The following is an 11,646-nucleotide window of genomic DNA, read 5'->3' on the forward strand; positions in this document are numbered from 1 at the left end:
GGCCCATGGTGCCTGCCCGCCGTCCAGGCTGAGTCTTTGGAGGCTCTGCCCGAGCCTGAGCCGGTGGGGAGGAGGTGGAGGCACCCTTGGGGAAGGGTGGTGGGCAGGGCACGGGGCCAGGGAGGCTGTGAGTGACCCTGCCCCACTAGGGCATGGGGCCCGAGGAGCTCTTGTGGCAGGGGACCCCGTCAGGGGAAGGAGAAGCCCAGTCCTAGGGCCACAGCCCCCGAGACCCAGGGCACCCGCAGGCCGCTCCTTTTAGGGGTGCCACCTTTGGATCCCGGGCCTGTTAAGGCTCTAATCTAGGGACGGGAAGCTTGAGTGAGAACTGCAGTACATTGGCCTGGATCAGGACTCAGCATGTGACTAGTTTCTGGTATGGGGGTTTCTGGTCTCTGGCTTGGGTCAAGGCTCAGCCTGGGGCCACTCCAGGGGTCTGGGTCGGGGAGCAACTTGGGTGGTGAAGGTACCTACCTCCCTGGGCACGTCATGCGACCCTTATCCAGCAGGTGGCGCCATAGGGCTCTTGGGGAGCTGCAGCCTGGAAACCAGGTGTTTCCATATTCTTTCATTCTGGGTTTCACTTCAAGGAGTTCTGTGGAAAGATCATAGAACTCCAAAGAGTGCTGCAGTCTCATCTGTTCTCCAGTCATCTCTCTGCTGACCACGCTCTGCTATGAGCGCCTCAAACCCCAAACCCTCCGCTGTGCTCTCAGCGGACCATCTGTCCTCCCACTTCACATATCAAAGCCAACACCAGAAGCCCTCTATATCCACCCCCAACTACAAACCCACCTTCCACCCCACTCCAATGGAAAAGCCTATTCCCTGCCTCTGGTTCTGGCCCCGACCTCTCCCCCACTTCCTACCTCCTGCTTCCCCAGGGACCTCACTCAGTGACCCCCTTCTCTCCTGTAGCTTCACATCTTCTCTGCGGGTTCCTTCAACAACATTTAAGTGTCGAGTCTCCAGAAATTCCTCTCCTAGGCATGTACCCAACAGACATGTACTAGAATGTTCATAGCTGCACTAGCTGGAACAGCCCCAAATTGGAAAGCTCACACACCCATTATCAATAGCATGACTGTAGTTACACAGTGCAATACTCTGCAGCGGTGAGAATGAGGGGTCTACAATTGTATGCAATGATATAGATGGATCTTACAAAGACACGACGACTGAAAGAAGCCAGGGACGAAAGAGCACATCCTAATTGCTTCCATCTGTATAAGGTACAAGAACAGGTGAGCCTAGTTCCTGCCATTACAGATCAGGAGGAGGCAGAGAGGGCTTCTGGGATGCTTGGTGATGTTGTTTATCAATCTGAGGTCGGTTGCGTGGGTTCCTGATTGTGAAAGTGCATCCAGCTGTCCATTTGTGACACGTGCACTTTTCTGGAGGTATATTGCATTTCAATAAAAAGTTTTTTAAAAAGCTGGAGTATTTTCTCCATTAAAACCACAGCCACACTCGGTGCTTTGTGACCGCCTGGAGGGGTGGGATAGGGAGGGTGGGAGGGAGACGCAAGAGGGAAGAGATATGGGAACATACGTATACGTATAACTGATTCACTTTGTTATAAAGTAGAAACTAACACACCATTGTAAAGCAATTATACCCCAATAAAGATGTTAAAAAAAAAAAAAACCACAGCCACAAAGTCGTCCTTTCATCTCACTCGGCTCTCCAGCCACTTCTCTTTCTCTCGGCCTCTTCACAAGCAGGTAGAGTGGTTAACTTTGGTGTGCATTGGGAGTTTTTAAAATCAGATTGCTGGGCTCCGTTCCCAGAGGTTCTGACTTTGTAGGTCTGGGGTAGGGGCCAGAAATTTGCTTTCGGAACTCCCAGGTGATGCTGCTGCTACCAGTCCTGAATAAGCACTGATCCACAAAAGATACACACCTGCTGTTGCCACTTCCTTGCCTCCCATTTTTTCCCCCTCAGCCCACTACAAGCTGGTTTCCATCCCCAACCCGCCAGAGAAACCTTCAGTTTCTAGGCTTTCTGATTTCTTGGACCAATAACTTACCAACCAACCGGAGATACCAGCATAGCGTGGCCAACTTTTTATTTTGCCATGGATTGGGTGTGGGAGGGTCACAATTACCATCTGTGTTCATTTCATAAAATAATTTGATTTCACTTCCTGTTAATACAACGTGGGAAGGTTATAGTGTCGGAATGAAGGTCAGGCCTTCCTTCCTGAGAAAACGCAGCTGGGAACCTTATGTGTCTATATGCCCCATCCTCAGACTGGCCTCTGCGCTCCTAGCACTGGCTCCCTTTATCCAGCAGACAGTCTGTGACACCTGTCCAGCCAACATTCCTCTGTCCTTAGAACTATGCCCTGGCAAACTCTTTGGGACCAAGACCTCCACTGACTGGGTCCGGGAGACCTCTCCCTGTGTGGTCTTTCTCATTCCCACAGCTCTGGGCCTGGACAGCACTGCCCCACACCTCCAGAGATGCCTATTAGCTAAGCTCCAGTTAGACGCCAGACAGGTTTTGGGGGTGAATAATGGTCAGGCCAAAGGGCAAATGGCGCCAACCATTTCAGTGGGAGTTGGGAATGGAACTAGGTTCCAGAAACCTGGGTCTGGTCCGATCTACAAGCCTTAGCAATTGCCCAGCTATGAGACCAAAGAGCCCGGAGACAGTGACAGAGATGTCAATGATTTATTGGGTAGGGAATCTTACAAGTCTGAAGCAAAGTCCTGGAGGGGCACCCCACCACGGGTGGCGGACGGCAGGCAGGCGGGCAGGCAGGCGGGCGGGTAGTCACCCCACCATGGATAGAGGGCGGTGAGCAGGCAGGCCAGACACGACAAGCTTCATTACTCAGGGAAGAAGGAGGCTACCTTTTATAGGGGGAATTGACGTCACGTTGACTCATCAGTTACCAGGGAAACCAGCGGCTGGGGCAGGGGGCAAGTATGTAGGTAGTTACTGATTAAGCCCTATGATTAAGAGGATTGGGTAGTCATGTGAGTAGGGTGTAGGTTAAGGAGGGACTGGTCAAGCAGGGGATGTACAGAGAGCAAGAGAAGCCATCTTGAGTGGCCTGACCACAGAGCCTCAATCTACAATGCTAAGATGATAATGGATAAGCCTCATCGCTGCAACTATACACACACACACACACACACACGCACAGGTGTCTGAGTGTGAAGTGTAGGACTATAGGTTGATTCATGCCTTCATCATTTATTTTTAAACTATTATTTATTTTGGCCACACTATGCGGCTTGCGGGATCTTAGTTCCGCAACTGGGGATTGAACCCGGGCCCTAACCACTGGACTGCCAGGGAATTCCATATTTTTAAAGTTTTTTATTAAAGTGTAGATGATTTCCAATATTATACTAGTTTCAGGTGTACAACATAGTGATTCAATATTTTTATAGGTTATACTCCATTTAAAGTTATTACAAAACAATGACTATATTGATGATTTCATTCTCTTAAAAGTTCTCAACTTTATCCTAATGGTTCTGCACATTAGAATCACCTGTAAGCTTTAAAAGCTCCTAATACCCAGGCAGACCAATTAAAATATTAAATCAAACTCTTTAGGTTGGAGATTCATCACTTTTTAAAAATTAATTAATTTATTTATTTTTTTTTGGTTGCCTTGGGGTCTTTCTTGCTGTGCGTGGGCTTTCTCTAGTTGCGGCAAGCGGGGGCTACTCTTTGATGTGGTGCGTGGGCTTCTCAGTGCGGTGGCTTCTCTTGTTGTGGAGCACAGGCTCTAGGTGCACAGGCTTCAGTAGCCGTGGCACGCGGGCTCAGTAGTTGCGGCTCATGGACTGTAGAGTGCAAGGTCAGTAGCTGTAGTGCGTGGCCTTAGTTGCTCCACGGCATGTGGGATCTTCCCGGACCAGGGCTCGAACCCGTGTCCCCTGCATTGGCAAGCGGGTTCTTAACCACTGCGCCACCAGCGAAGGCCCTCATCAGTTTTTTAAAAAAGCTTTCCAGGTGTTTTCAACGTGCAGCCAAGGTTGAGAACCACTGCCTTATCTAGCCCGCTAGTTCAGTGATTTCTGCGACTGGAATCATTTCCAGGGACTTAAAAATGATACCAATGTGCTAATCCCTCCCCCTCTCCAGTCCCACACCAATGGAGTCAGTATCTCTGGAAGTGAGCCTCAGTTATCAGGAGAGTTTGTAAAGCTCCTCAGGTGATTCTAATGTGTAGCCAGAATTGAGAACTGCTGCTTCTATTAATACCCTCCTAGGTGCCTTTACCAGGCATTCCCTGGGTATCTCTTCTGTGCTGGGGGAGGGTGGTGAGGAGCCTGGGAACAGCCAGAGGTTGGTTGTCCTCCAGCAGCCCTGGCCGCTCCTACAAAAAGAGGCAAGGAAGGATATGGGCCCAGCAGTCAGCTTCTCTCCAGTCCCCTCAAGCTGACGTTCCTGCTCAGCATCTCTGGCTCAGACCTGCTGTGTGTGTGCATGCACACGTGCACGTGACTTTATAATTGGACCCTGGGACATGCTGAGATTTGACTCTGATTATAAATTTGGAGGCAGTGAAGTGTGGTAGGCGTGGAAGAATTGGCTTTTCCTTGCAAGGTGATTCTGTGATGTGACCAGAATATGGGTATTAAAAAAAAAAATTACGAAAATCAGCCCCGGTGATTATAGTTGCAGATATCACCAAAAAGGGTTTCTGAGCAAGCCAGGAACAGCCTCAACAGACAGAGGAGGCAGTGTTAGAGTGGGTGTATTTGCTGAGCCATTTGCTAAGACAACTGTACACTCGGGAAAGACAAATACCTTTATCTTTCAGGGATTATTAGATGCTGGCTCTGAGCCAATAATACCTAAATCCTTATTGCTGTGGTCCACCTGTTAAAATGAGGACTTATGACAGTTAAAAGGAAATTTGACCAAGATAGAGCTGGTGGAATTCTTCACTCATTCTGTAGCTATTTCCACACTTTCTGAGTGCACAGTTGGAATAATCTACTCTGCAGCTACCGTAATCTTCACATTATTTCTCAGATTCATAGAGTAAGAGCCAAGTGGAAGCCTCCCTCTTCAATGCTCCCTCTATGAGCAGAATACTCAGATCAATACTGGAAGAATTGCAAAGATGAGTGCTACCATTAAAGACTTGAAAAATGGAGGGGTACGGATTCCTATTTCAACTTAATTTAGTGGTCTGTATAATGCAGAAGACAGATGGGTCTTGGGAAATTACAGTAGGTATAGTAACAAGAGTTAAGTCAAATTGCAGCTGCTATTCCAGGTATTTATTTATTGAGGAAAATGAACACAGCCTCTGGCAAATGCTCTATTCTCTACCCCAATAAGCAGAGAATCCAGAAGTCTTTTGTTTCTACCTGGTAGGGATAGCAGTACACCTTCACCTTCTAGCCTCAAAATGATGGCAGCACAGCTTCTAATGTCCAGGGTCAGGGATACAAGCTGGGGCATCTGGTGCCCAGATGAGATGGAAACAGTGGTGCCTTCACCAGACATTTCTGCCCCATGAGTTTGAGCATTAGCCTCTGAGGCAGTTCTTGAAAAGCTCCCCACGTCACCCAACCACTTTCTGTGCCCACAGACCTTTCATAAATTTATCTTCTATTTAATGCAGGCAGAAGTATGTCTTTTGCTTACAACTAGTAACACTGACTGAGGCACATACCTCTAGAAGTCCCTGGAGGGCAGCAAACATCCTACACGGCTTGAAGTGGGGACCAGGGACGTGTCTCTTGATAGAACCAGGATTCTCATCTCCAAATACTGAAGTCACTCACGCAGATGAACAGACGTGAGGTCAGTTATCTCACTGGCTGAGCTTAGGCCACATGTGTGCCCCTTGCCAGTAGAGGAAGAGTATGTCTTAGAGCCAGACTTAGAATTGGGGAAGTTCAGCTCCAGTAAGAGGTCGTTACTTGGTCAATTTCTTTTCTGAATATTTCTAAAGCAAGAAAGCCTGGGGGCTTCCCTGGTGGCGCAGTGGTTGCGAGTCCGCCTGCCGATGCAGGGGACACGGGTTCGTGCCCCGGTCCGGGAGGATCCCACATGCCGCGGAGCGGCTGGGCCCCTGAGCCATGGCCTATGAGCCTGCGCGTCCGGAGCCTGTGCTCCGCAACGGGAGAGGCCACATCAGTGAGAGGCCTGCATACCGCAAAAAAAAAAAAAAAAAGCTTGAATCAGGAAGCACCTCCGTTGCCCCTTTCCTGGCAGCATCTAGTTCTTTATTCACTGCTTTAATCTCTGTCAAAAGTGTTCCAGTTGCCTCTGGGTACCGGTCTTCTCCTGGTGCTGAGAGCCTCATATATCTTTGACGATACTTCCTGTAGTGGGTCTGTCATGTTTTTGAAATGCCTCCTCTCTCCACTCCTTCCTAATAGCACCCAGATTTTCTACTGGGGAATTATTCCTCCCCACCCCTCATAGCGTGGAGTCCTAGTGAGAAGTGGTGGTAAGTTCAAATATCTGGGACTGATCAAGCAAAACAAAACAAAACAAAACAAAAAACTCGTGACCACTAGATGGTAATGGCACACAATGAGCTGTATGAGCGTGGCTCTGGGACAGGACTGCGGTCACGGGAAGTCCCCCATAGCGGGAGACGTTCTAGGGATAGCAATGCTGGGCCACCCCCTGGAAGGGAAGAGGGCAAGGGACCTCCCGGGGGAGAAGGGACTCCAAGAGGGGGTTTATGTGTCTCGGTAGGTCTCTGGGTCAGACAACTCCAAAGGGCAGCAGTGGCTTGGGGTCTTTTATAGCTCTGGGGTTTGTCTTATCTATGGCCGGCAGATGTTGGGTGAAGTTTTGCAGGGTGTGTAAAGCAGGCAGGTGCTAAGGGGCTGAAAATATGCTTATTGGGGCTATATTTAAAGCAACTGGATGTGTACAAATTTGAGTTTGGCCCCCGGAGGGGGGGGCTTTTGAGCTAATGGATCCCAGCCTGCTATGAAGTAAACGCCATAGGGGTCAACACACAACACAGGGGTTATCTATAGCCCCTTTATTGATATATGACAGGCTAATAATAACGAGTGCCTGTCTCCTGCCTCTCTCTTCCACTACAGAAGGGGAGGGAGCAGATCTTTCCTCAACCCACCCTGCTGGTATAGACAAGGGGCACTGTTTTCTGGGGCTGACAGTTGAGAGAGACAGAGAGAGATACAGAGAGAGAGAGAGACAGAAACAGAAACTAGAACCCTGTACTAGCTGATAGGTCTCTGGGTCCACACTCCAGCTCTGAGATGGGGTTATCAGTCAGGCTACATTCTGGTCTAAGCGTCAGTGCATCCAGCAATGGCTTGAACAAATAAGGGCTTATTTTTCTCACTAGTTTAGAGTTAACCGGCTGCTGCTTTTGCTCTGGGGCTCCCCAGCATTGGGACTAGTTATCTATGTGCCCTTCTTGGTCTTTCCCCATGGTATCCAGGGGCTGTTTGAAACACCTCAGCCGTTGCCCTGGCAGGAAGGAGGGGAGGAAGGGACAGCACCAGTGGTGGAATTTCCTGCTGGATGCCCCCGGCCGATTTCTGCTTTTGCCTCTGTGGCCAGAACTGAGTCACACAGCCACCCCCGCCAGCTGCAAGGAAGGCTGGAAACGTAGTTCATGGATCCTCTGTAAGGGAGGAGAGTGAGGGAGAGGCTGGGGGCTGGGCACGGCTGTTGGGTTAGGCAGCCTTTATGCCCCGCCTTGGGGCACTGTGTGTAGCTGATCATCCTGGAGCACGAAGTCCAGGGGCTGTACGGGGCCCTCAGCCCTTTACTGACAGGATGTGTCCCCAAAGTCTAAAATCAGGTTCAACAAGTAGTCTCAGATGCAGGTGGTTAGGAGATCTAGAAGGCAATGATTGATTTCATGATTTCCCTAACTCTTCCACATTTGGGAAACTGAGTCCCTGGCTGTGGTTCCTCAACACGGAAGACCACTTTGGGCATTATTCACCTTGGACCTGAGGTCACCAACCCCCTGCCAAACTTAGAGGCAAAGAGTAGAGTTTAGGTCATCACAGGAAACAGACTTCCCAAGATCAATTAAGGTATTGATCTCTCAGGTCTGATTTGGGAAACTTGAGCTCAGTCTCTAAGTCTGGGACTGAATCACTCTGAACAAGTTATTAACTCTGTGCCCAGGTTTTTCCATCTAAAAAATCTCTCCTTGCTACTAAATGATGGGGCATAATGGTTTCAGGAGCGCGTGTGCTCGAGTTAACCTGCTTGGGGGTGAATTCTGTGTGACCCCCTCCAAGCCTCAGTTTCCCCACCTATGAAACGAGGATAGTAACAGTTTGCATAAGTAACTCATTATAAGCACTCAACACGTTAACAGTTGTCATAATTGTTGGCATTACCCATGGTATACCTGTCTTGCAAGGCTCTATAATAAGTCCTTTTGATTTTGCGATCGTAGCATCCTTTATAGAGACCTACACACAATTCCTCGGGAAATATATTCAGCTCTGAGACCCCTTGCGTTTGTGTGTGCTGTGCCACTGCCTGGAATCCACCCCCTGCCCCAGCTTTCCGCCCAGCAAACATCTATTCCTTCATCAAGATCCCACTCAAGGGGAACTCCCTTAATGACCCAGCCTTCTCCGCCCACTTGTCCAGCTGCGTGGCATGGCCTGTGAGAGTTCCAGCTCTCCTGGGTGGCAGCCACAGAAAAACCACTGGGCATCATTGAGCAGTGTAAGGATGCTGAGTGTCTCACAGAACCCGAGGGCCTCAGAAATGGCCTGGAGCGCAGAGAAGCAGGGCTGCTGGAAGCACTTTCTTCTCTCTTTCTCTTGGGGAATCAGCTTCTACTTTTTCTCTAGTCACAAACTGGCTGTTACCCGTCCACGTGATAGACAGCAGCTGTCACCCACCCTCCAAAGCCTACATCTAGAGAGCAGCGGGATGGAACTGAAATCTCCTGGTCCTACGTCCAAATTCCTCAGGAGAGGGGCTCATTGGCCCACCTTCCGTTAGCTGCTCACGGCTGACTCAGCCAACCGGGGCGGGGCGTGGGGAGGAGCAGGGCTGGATGGGTGGTTCCCGCTGAACTGAGTTGAGAGGGGCAGTCTCTGAGAAGGGAAATTTGTGCAGGAATTTGAATACAAGCAAGAAGCCACCCTGTTGCCTACTTAGAGCCCTCTGCATATTCCGAAGGTGTGTCGCCCGCATGCTCTGATCCCAGCAGGGCCACTCACGCTTTCCTTCAAGGCGTATATATATATATATATATATATATATATATATATATATGTATATATACATATATATATATATATATATATATGTATTTTTTTTTATTTTGCGGTATGCGGGCCTCTCACTGTTGCGGCCTCTCCCGCCGCGGAGCACAGGCTCTGGACGCGCAGGCTCAGTGGCCATGGCTCACGGGCCCAGCCGCTCCGCGGCATGTGGGATCCTCCCGGACCGGGGCATGAACCCGCGTCCCCTGCATCGGCAGGCGGACTCTCAACCACTGCGCCACCCGGGAAGCCCTCCTTCAAGGAATATTAGTTAAGGTTTTTAACTGAGCAAACTTAGCAAAAAACTTCTGAGAGCTAAAGCCAAGAGTGGGGCATCTCATAGAAAGAGTTGGTTGTTCAACTTTTTGCATGAGAGGACCCAGGGGAGCTCTGGGGATGCGGCCACAGGAGTTAGTGAGCCTTCTCTCTAGATCTCTAGATCCTCTAGTTATTTCCTGCCTCTATGCGTTTCTGTTTCAAAATCCCGATTCCCAGGAGGCCGACTCTGCCCAGCCCTGATGGGCTGCTGAGCAGTTTGGCCGGGGAGGGCCGTATGGACACGGTTGTGGAGCCCTCCCTGTGTATGTTGGCGTGCAGTTCTCAGAGAAGAAGGTTTTGGGAGCTGGGGAGTTAGTTCAGGCCATAGTGAGAAAAGCCCTGAGTTTGGGGCCAGGCGTTCAGCCTTGCCTGAACCTTTACAGGGACCTTGGGCAAGTAGCTTGCTTTCCCCCAGTTCCCTGTGAACCTGTTTCCTCATCTATAAAACTGGGGAGTTGGGCTGAAAGACCACAGGGATCCCATGACATTCTGTCCATTCACACGTTCTCTTTTTCTGGAACTCACCACCCAGTAGCTAAACTTTTGAGACGTCCCCAGAAGGGCCTGAGAAATGTAAGCAGATTCTTAGAGTGATCAACTCCTGCCAAAGACTTAGCCCTCAGGGACCCAGCACCTTTCACTCTATGCTGCTCACAGGTGACACTTATCCACGAAGAGACCTCAAACGCTCAAATACTAAGGATTTTCCTGTGGTATCAGGAGATTGTGAGAGAGCAGGGTGCGTACCAGCTTGAGAAACAGGCGCTCTTTGTTTTGTCTTACTACTGACAGATTAATCTCTGTTAACATAAAGGCATCCTTTCCTTAATTTTAACTGTCTCAAATTTGAGGGATGCTAACTCCCCCCATTAAAGAGTCTTCGTACCTAATTGAGATCGTCCACTTAAGTGCCAATTGTGACCTAAGGCATGCAATGGGAAATAGTTCATAAAGAAATTGTCTTCTTCCAGGATTTCCAGAACATACCAGGGGCCACAATTCTTCAACAAGGCTCAAACCAAGCCAGTATCTGGTTCTCTGTGATAACTTCATTATGTAATTCATGTGTAAAGGTAAACACAACAATAGGTGTGAATGTTGCAGGACAGCTGTGTCTGGCACTCTGCTACTTCCTTTCTGGGCTTCAGTTTTTCCAGATGTACAATGATTGAGTTGGACTAGATACTTTCAAAGTCTGCACTCACAGCTTCAATGTTTACGACTTCCAAGACACACTGATTTTTCAAGGACACAGGCCAAGTTGAAAGAAATTAACATGGCCTCTTACTGCTGGCTCATGTGTGATAAAAGAGGAAATGTTTCCCTATTTCTGCTCCCACCTCTCGGCTTCTTGGTCCTTGGGGCAGAATGCGTACCAGCAGAGAGCAGAGGTTACCAATTTTCTTTCCAAAGACATCCTGAGATAAGATAAGCATCTTTCGAAAATCAGCATCTACACGTCTTGACTTCCTCCAATCCTCTATTGAAATTGCCTTTGGCAAAGTGTCATTGGCGATTGCCCAGCTGCCAGACCTAGAGGATGTTTTCCTTTCTTGGCCTACGCTGGAGCGTTTGACCCGCTGACCACCAGTGCCTCCAAACGTTCTCCTACTGTGGCACCTGTGATGCTACGCTTTTCTGGCTTCCTTCAGCCCCTCGGAGGTTCTGTCTTAGCCTGCTGGTTGGTCCGGTTCTTCGCTCAACCGGGAAGTACTGGTGTCTTCCGGGGCTCAGGCCCAGACCCCTCCTCCGAGCTCTTCAAACTCTCACGCGCTGCTTGGCTTCCACTGCCACCTGTCTGCAGATGTCTCCCCGCCCTCTGGCTGCCCCTGGACCTTCCTCCCCACCACAGGGTCCTCGCCCTCAACGTGTGAGCTCGTCACCTTCACTCCCCGACCCCCACCCTCACTGCCCAGCCCTCTGCCTCCCAAGTTCCCTCTCAGCAAAAACGGCGCCCCGATTCGCTCTGATACCCAAGCCAGAAACCGGGGAGCCGTCCTTGGCCCCTCTCCCTCCCTCGCCCTGTATATCCAAGCGGTCCCCATGCCTCGGAACCCCTAGACTGTCCGGACTCTGTCCCTCCTCTGCTTGCTGCCCCCCACCCCCGGGACGG

This window comes from Leucopleurus acutus (assembly GCF_964270905.1).
Source record: "Leucopleurus acutus genome assembly, chromosome: 19".
Taxonomy (NCBI): Eukaryota; Metazoa; Chordata; class Mammalia; order Artiodactyla; family Delphinidae; genus Leucopleurus; species Leucopleurus acutus.